Raw genomic sequence first — 7,861 nt, 5'->3', positions numbered from 1 at the left:
TCGATTCAGAGGAATGCCTAGTGATAAGCAAAGATGACTTACCACTGAAGAAGGAGGAATTGAACGTAAAACTAGGAGCTCCAAGGGGCAATAATTGTTATACTATTCAAATTGATTCAAAATTTTCTGAAAAATGTTTTATTAGCAAAACAGAGGAAAGTTGGCTTTGGCATAAACGTCTTGCATATGTTAACATGAATCAACTCTCAAAATTAATAAAAAGGGACTTGGTTATTGGTTTACCTAAAATTCAATATGAACGTGGGATTATTTGCGATGCTTGTCAGAAGGGTAAACAAACAAAGTCCTTGTTTAAATCAAAGAAGACAATCTCAACTGAAAGGCCACTCCAAATACTTCATATGGATTTGTTTGGTCCATCAATAGTTAAAAGTTTCAGTGGAAACCTATATACTCTTGTGATAGTTGATGACTATTCGAGATTTACTTGGACTCTGTTTCTTTCCTTTAAAGATGAGACATTTAATGCATTCATCATTTTTGCCAAAAAGGTCCAAAATGAGAAAGGTATTTTTATTGTGTCAATCAGGTCTTAACCATGGAAGAGAATTCGAAAACAACAAATTCAAGGACTATTATGATGAACATGGGATTGATCACAACTTCTCAGCACCAAGAACTCCTCAACAAAATGGTGTTGTGGAAAGCAAGAACAAAGTGTTCACGAAAATGGCAAGAGCAATGTTGAATGAGAAAGGGATTTCACAAGTGTTCTGGGCCGAAACAATGAGCATGGCTTGCTATGTCTCCAATAGAGCTTACATCAGAATACTACTCAGGAAAACTCCGTATGAACTGTACAAAGGAAGGAAGCCTAACCTAGCTCATCTAAAGATCTTCGGGAGTAAGTGCTACATTCATAAAAAAAAAAAAAATCTCAGTAAATTCGATCCTAAAGCTGATGAAGGTTTATTTCTTGGTTACTTTAATCGTAGTAAAGCTTATAGAGTTTTCAACAAATGTACTTTGATTATTGAAGAGTCAATACATGTTGTGTTTGTTGAAACTGAGTTGATTTCAAAACCTCTAGATGATGATGCTGAGATTGTTCAAAACTTTGAAAAATTGAATTTGAACAAATCTTCAAACAAAGTACTTTTAGAAGAATCTTTAGAAAACAAAGATGATTCAAATGAACCTCTTTCTCAAGAAAATTTAGAACAGCCTATTTTCCTGCCCTAAACGCATTCCCTCTCCTTAACATATCACACATGTAGCAACCAATACGAACAAACCAAAGCTTCAAACTTACCACCAGATTTTGTCGCTGAATGCCGCTATTAACTCTGATAGCCACACACGACTGTGATGATGCCTCTACCTCTTCCCCTGCCTTCGACAATGCTGACAGATCACTACTCCAGCACTACTCCGTTCTCCTCTCCCACAGCAAATACATTCTTCTTTTACACAATACTCCTCTCACTGAAAATGTTACTACAAAATGGAAGCAACCTCCTGTGCAAAAATGGATAGAGTGCAGAGAATCTGGACAGAGCAGAGGGAAGTTATCGCAAGTTGGGGAGGCGGGAGAACACAGACAAGTTTTTTTTTTTTTCAAATGAGTAAGGGGCATTTCAGACATTTAACCCACATTTCATATTTGCAATTTCGAACCGGGTCCTATGCAGCTATTTTCCAAATTCAGGGTCCCTAATTGTTATTTTATATATTGGGGTCTTTATTTGCAATTTTTCCTATTTTATAACTTAAATATTAATATTATTTACAAATTTTTTTTCACACAACTTGCAAGTCAACTTTTGAAATTTACGGGAGATCCACTTGTTGGTTTTAGAGAGAGAGTGTCTGACTTTTCTCTACTTTTCTGGGTCGCTTGCTTATGCTTTACGATGTCATCTTGGTGATTTCAGAACCTCTTTTCCTGCTACTGCTCTGAACATTTTTGTTTTTACTATTCTTCCTTGTGTACTCTGGGATTGTCTCCTTACTGAGAGATTTTCCCATGTCGGTTTCAACGGGTAATTATTGATGTATGACTGGCCTCAAGAGAGCAACTCTTAGGACGAGTCAATGGATTTAGAAGACGTGAACTCTGGATCACCATTCCAACATTTCCAGGTAGTGATGCAGGGACCGGCGGTGGCCTTGGATCAACTTCCCAACTCTGAGGCGGATGAGTTTTAGAGCCAGTGTCTGTTAGGATTCTAGATTGATGGCAAGGTTCTCAATATTGAAAGAATCCGGTGTGCAGTGCCACATGCATGGCATTTGAAGCACGATTTCGCTATCCTGGTGAACCTTATTAATGCATATTACCTTTGGTTTGAGGATGATGCTGAAAGAGAATATGTTCTGCGAAATGGTTCTTGGTCTGTTGAGAATACTGTAATAGAGATGCGACCATGGAGAGCGCATTTGGTCCTTGCTGAAGAACAGCCTACGAAGATCGCTCTTTGGGTTCAAATTTGGGGCTTGCCTCCAAGCTATTTCACTCTTTCCACAGCGCGAGTTCTGGGGAATATGCTGGGAGAGTTTTGAAAGATGGATATCATGTCGTCCTTGTAATGTTCAATTTCTTTGCATTCAGGTGCTGGTTTAACCATCTCTTTCGCTGTTAGTTGCTATTAGAGTGCACCTGAAATCGCAGCGTAGAGAATGGCTTCAGGTCCGCTATGAACGGGTATTTCGATTATGTTACCAATGTGGCCGTATTGGATTCATTGACCGTCACTGTACTTGGAATTTTCAACACATGCAGTTGGGTCTTGCTTTTCATTAGTTAAGAATTCATCAAACTCATGGGGTTCATTTTTTTCCGTGATTATCGCTTTCTGTTTGTTTCCAACAATAACATTGCTTCTAGGGATAAGGCCAAAACTTGTAGGACTGCCAGGATCTGGTATTCAGATGAGGATGGTTATGATCAGTACGTTGTTAAGGATTTTTCTCCATTTGGTCAAGTTCTCACGGGACATGCATAATGCATTGCAGCCACCTCCTGGTGTGGTAAATCTTCCATATAATTCTGATGATTCGGACGGCCCTTATGATAATGATCATGGAAGTAATTCTAGCGTTGGGGATTCTGGTGACCCGGATCTAGATGATAATCCTCAGGATTCTGATCCTCTTAATCTGGGAGGGAGTAATTCTTCAAAGCGTTATGAGGATCCGGATCATTTGCTTTCTTCTGGTGATCTTCAGGGAGAGAGGTTTGATTCTCGAGGCAGTGGAAAACCTAGTAACGGTGATCCTTTGATCACCTTACTCAATTCACATTCTGTTGGGTACCCATTTACTAGTTTGGAGTTGGAGAAGAGTACTGGTGAACAGGTGCCATTCTCTAATACTGCTAGGCATGACGTGTCCTCTCCTCCATAGGCATTACTTCAATAGGTGGACGAGAATTTTAGCCTAAAGATCACACGTATACTAAACAGCTGGCTGAGGGGAAAGACTCTTTATTCTCCAATTCGGAACATCAAAATTTCGAGACACCTGGCTTTGAAGTCGATCAGATTCAAACAAGTGGTACTTCCTCTGCTATAATTCGCCACGCTAAGAGACGTAGGCTTGTGGACTAAATTCTCAAGTCTCTTGGGCTTGCCTCTGCTTCATCGTCCTGGGAATCCACTTCAATGAAAGCTGACAGAAATTTTAGGTCTCTTTATGAAGATATCTAGTTGGCCATGTAGGGAAAAAATAAAAGATAAAAAATAATCCACATATGTTTATTAATATTAATTTATTATTTTTAAAAAATGAAATTACCTAACCACTCATGATTCATCTACCCATTTGCCAACACTTCCTTCCCCCTCTCTAACAGCGGCCACGTTTCGAGCTTCTCGTTCCTCCTCTCCAACGACGCTGTTCCCAACTACCAAAATTGTTCCCAACCATCTTCGATTGCTCTTCCACTTGTTTGAAGGCTAGATGTAGTACCTGTTTTTGGCAGCAATCAGAGGGTCAAAAGCAACTTTTTAAAATTAAAATACATTTTTGTCATAATTTTTAACCAATATGATTTATAGGTCAAAAGCGATTTTTGTTTCGCACAATTACAAAAATATTTAAAATTTATTTATGACTTATATAAAAATAATTTTTTAAAATTAAAAATATTTTTATCTTTATATTTATATTGTTCTTATGTTTCTATCTATCTTTAATTTCACCTTTAATTTCTTCATTTTTTTATCAGTTTGCTCTGTATCTTTTCATCCCCAATCCTGTTCAAACACATTTTAGCTCTTTTATATTTTGATTTTCATCTTGGATTTCTTCAATTTCTGGAGACTCTCTTCTAGTAGATTGCCAAATTTTTCTTCTTCTTTTATTTATTTTCGTTTTACTCTGATTAGGGCTTGTTTTGAGTGTGGAATCACAAGTTTGTTCCCATTTATAACCTCAAATCATTGACTTCTATGCCTTTATTTATTTACTTATTTAAAAAATGATGCTTTCACTGTAAAGAAAAGATGCAAATACGTAGTACACATGTACAACAAAAGGTCAAAAACTGGTGCATCGGAATTTCTACCTGAAGCAACATTTTGCCTTTTCTAAACTCTTGCAATTAAGGTAGTGTCTGATTGAAGAGTTTTTGAAAGGAAGGGGAGGAGAAGGAGAGAAAAGGAGATGAGACAAGTGTGTTTGGTTAAAACGAGAAGAGGGAGGGGAAATAAAATTGTCTTTTTTCTCATCCCTTCCCATCTCCACCTGTCCTACTAAACTGAGGGTTATTTGAAGGGAGAGAAATTTTCTGTCATATCTTAGTTACCCATGCTAACTTCTCAATATGCATGGGATAAGGGGTATTTGGGATAATCCAAAAGTATTTTTGAAAAACATTTTTTAAGTCCTCTATATATTTACTTCGTACTTTTAAAACTATGATTTTGGTTTTACTCAAACACCCAGTATTTCTTTCATTCTCGGTTGCTTTGTTCTTCTTCACTCTGGCTAAGTTACCGATGCTCGCCCTTTTGCTTTGTATCATCCGTTTGTGCCTATTGTTGCCTTTTATCATTCTCTTGCTTCACCCGATCTCGCTGTTCGAAAAGAGATCTTCTTTGTTTTTGTTTAAGCTTTCTTCTCCCTCCATCTTCATCTTTGTTTTCTTTTTGCCAACGCAATCATCATCTTTACTTCTACAAGATTGTTTCTACCTGAGATTTGCATCATTATTGATGATGAAGATGATGATGCCGCCTTTGAGAAGGATCCTTGGCCACTTGCAAAGGATGCCTCCGCTGTTAATCAGAATTAGGATGAAGATCTAGCTAGAGGAAGATTTATTGTGATTTTTTTGGGATATTTTTTAAATATTTATTTTAATTTTTATTATTATTTGTATTTATTTATTGGCAGATTTCATTGATTGAACTAATATGTTAGTTGGGATTTTGTTAAAATTTGGTGATAATATGGTATGATTTTCCATTAGCAATCACTATCACTGATATGTAGTAAATCTCTTAAAGGTTTATTACTACTATGACTAATATTTAAAATTAGTATTATCATATACTGTGATTAGAATCATAAAATATAATCTTGAATATGTATATCAATATAAATATACTTTAAAAAAATGCTGATTAAAAAAACTACTTAAATAGGTAAAGATAAAATTATCCATATAAAGATATCTTCCCTCTTATTCCCTCCGAAACCAATTAAAAATTAAAAATAACATTAAAATTCTTCCCCAATCTTTCCTTCCCTTTCTTTTCATTAACCGAAGTAAACAACAAACGCACCCTAGACAATAACTAAAACTCTAAATGGGTGTTTGGTTAATTTAAACAATATTTTTACATAAATTAAAATAATTTTTTACCAATTTTCTTTATTTTTATTTTGTTTTAAAATTTTAAAATTATGATTTGCTTGCTATCCAAATGTCCCGTGACATCATTTAAAACTGAAACCCTAGTCTCCCTGCCTTCACAGACTCGTCCCCTTCTCTCCACTAACCCCTTGGATTGAGAGAAAATTAGAGAGGAAAGAAAACTAGAGAGAAAAACATGAGGAGAAACAAGTTTTCTCTTATTTGAATAGGAGAAAAAATGTGGGAGGAAAGAAAGGGGGAGGAGAAAATAAGGTGGGCTCCATGTCTCATTTTCTCTCCAAATTTCTCTCCATATATGGAGAGATTTGGGAAGGAAAACAAGACTTCCATGAGTGCCCCTCATCTCTCTTCCTCTCCATATTTATTTTCTTTTATTATACTACCTCCGGTCCTTATTATAAGATCCCGTTTGACTTTTTGTTTGGTCCTAATTATAAGACCCCAATCCATTTTGTCTCTCATATTTATATATTTTTTTCCAAGATAATCCTTCTAATAATGATAGTTCTAGCCAATATACTTAATTAGCAAGGATATTTTAGGAATGACAACACTTATTTATTACAAATAACTAACTTAACTTACTTCCTTAATCTCTTCAAAAAAGTCAACTGGGTCTTATAATTAGGACCGGAGGTAGTATTTAAAAAGTTATTCACTTTATTTTCATCTTAAAACAATATTTTTATTAAATAATTTGGTTTTAAAATATAATAATCTGAACATATATACAAATCAAATAACTTGATTTTAAATTATTTGATAATGGTAATGTTAGTATAATTTTTTTATTGTAATATTTAATTTAATTTAATTTAATTTAATTGTAAATATGATATATTTTGATAAAGACATTTTAGTCATTTAGATATATGTTAATTTTCTTTCCTTATTATTTTCTCTCTTCCATCCAAGCAAGAGGATAATCACAACTTTCCTCCAATTTTTTCTTCTCTCTCTTATTTTCTTTCGTCTCAGCTTTTCTTCCCATCCAAGCAGGAGCATAAATCTCGGTCCCTTCTCCTGCCTCCCTACTAGGCTTCTCTTCCTCCGGCCGCCTCTCTATTGGACGCCGACGAGGCGGCGCTCGCACAGCACTCCTCCAATCTCTAGACTCTCATCATTATTCACCTCCTCTCTGTTCGACGCCGAAACCCTTGGCTTTCTGTCTAGACAGACGCGTCCTATTCCTCCACCAACCCGCTCGGCCTCTGTTCCTCCGACCGCCTCTCTATTCGACGCCGACGAGGCCGCGCTCGCACAGGCCTCTCCTCCAATCTCTAGACTCTCATCCTTACTCGCAGAGCCGGCCAGTCGCACGCGAGGCTTGAGTTCGGGTGCTCTTCTCTCCTTCATGCTGACGCCGAGGCAACGCCTGACAGACGACGGTACTCAGTTCGTTCCCACTGCCCTCTGTTTCCGACGCCACACGGTGTTGTCACTTGAATCACAATTCTTCTGCATTCATTCTGATGTAATGACTTTTTCTACACCCCTTTTCCTTTTATTTGATATACTGTAGCACTTGATTCCCTCTCATCTCGAACCTTATTATTAGCTTACGGGTGAAACTAATGTTGATAATGTTTTGTTCGGAATACTGCCCTCTGCTTCTGATTATTAGCTATCATTGTAATTGTAATTTTCATATTACAAGTCGAATTTTGTCACATTTCTTTCTTCATTGATTTCATCTAATTAGTTTTTTACCTGATCTGTGGCTTCTTTTTGCCTTTGTTGTTTATGTGCAATTCGATGCCCGTTTTATTCATCTTTCATGAAAACAGAGAGGTACACATATGTAGGCATGCGCCCTGATTGACCGAATCACTCATAGGATACAGAATCAATGAAAAATAAAATAAAATCTCCTAGAATCAGGGAACTAAAACTCCTGCCGCCTATCTTCTAATTTCCTTAAGTAAATAAACCTAAACTTAATTAGGTTAATTTGGGCCAAGGCCCATATCGGCGCTAACAGTTTATGTATGTTGAATGTATGATTAAACGGAAAAGAGA

This window comes from Neltuma alba, unplaced genomic scaffold (assembly GCF_004799145.2).
Source record: "Neltuma alba isolate B1F8T4 unplaced genomic scaffold, ASM479914v2 tig00006517_pilon, whole genome shotgun sequence".
In the NCBI taxonomy this organism is placed as follows: domain Eukaryota; kingdom Viridiplantae; phylum Streptophyta; class Magnoliopsida; order Fabales; family Fabaceae; genus Neltuma; species Neltuma alba.
This window is presented reverse-complemented; position numbering follows the sequence as displayed.